Raw genomic sequence first — 1,278 nt, 5'->3', positions numbered from 1 at the left:
GTTGTCTTTTATCTTTTAAGTAATAGAGAGTGGGTCTAGGGTGACAGGTAAGGTGGAGGTGATAGATCCTTGACTAGTCTCTCAAAGCACTTCATGATGACAGAAGTGAGTGCTAGCGGGCGGTAGTCATTTAGTTCAGTTACCTTTGCAATCTTGCGTACAGGAACAATGGTGGCCAGCTTGAATCATGTGGACAGCAGACTGGGATAGTGGGAGTTTGAATATTCCGTAAACACACAAGCCAGCTGGTCTGCGCATGCTCTGAGGACGCGGCTAGGGATGGCGTCTGGGCCGGCCCTTGCGAGGGTTAACACGTTTAAATGTATTAGTTACGTCGGCACGGAGAAGGAGACCCACAGTCCTAGGTAGCGGCCGCGTCGGTGGCACTGTATTCTCCCCAAAGTGGGCAAAGGTGTTTCGTTTTCTGGATACAAGACATCAGTGTCCGTGACGTGGGCTAGTTTTCCTTTTGTTGTCCGTGATTGTCTGTAGACCCTGAATTGCGACTCCACTTTGTCTCTATACTGACATTTTAGTTTGAGCATTCATTTTGTGCGAATGCAGCCATCTATCCACAGTTTCTGGTTAGGGTAGGTTTAATAGTCACAGTGGGTACAACATAGAGGTCGACCGATTATGATTTTTCAACACCCGATACCGATTACTGGAGGACCAAAAAAAGCCGATGACGATTTTTATATATATTTGTAATAATGACAATTACAACTATACACTTTTATTTTAACTTAATATAATACATCAATAAAATCAATTTAGTCTCAAATAATGAAACATGTTCAATTTGTGTAAATAATACAAAAACAAAGTGTTGAAGAAAGTAAGTGCAATATGTGCCATGTAAAAAAGCTAACGTTTAAGTTCCTTGCTCAGAACATGAGAACATATGAAAGCTGGTGGTTCCTTTTAACATGAGTCTTTCAATATTCCCAGGTAAGAAGTTTTAGGTTGTTAGTTATTATAGGAATATTAGTACTATTTCTCTCTATATCATTTGTATTTCATATACCTTTGACTATTGGATGTTCTAATAGGTGCTTTAGTTATTGCCAGCCTAATCTCGGGAGTTGATAGGCTTGAAGTCATAAACAGCGCAATCTTGAAGCACAGGAAAAGCTGCTGGCAAATGCAGGAAAGTGCTGGTGAATGAATGCTTACGAGCCTGCTGCTGCCTACCACCGCTCAGTCAGACTGCGCTATCAAATCATAGACTTAATTATAATATAATGACACACAGAAATACGAGCCTTAGATCATTAA

This window comes from Salvelinus sp. IW2-2015, linkage group LG30, assembly GCF_002910315.2.
Source record: "Salvelinus sp. IW2-2015 linkage group LG30, ASM291031v2, whole genome shotgun sequence".
In the NCBI taxonomy this organism is placed as follows: domain Eukaryota; kingdom Metazoa; phylum Chordata; class Actinopteri; order Salmoniformes; family Salmonidae; genus Salvelinus; species Salvelinus sp. IW2-2015.
Note: the sequence above shows the minus strand (reverse complement) of the source record.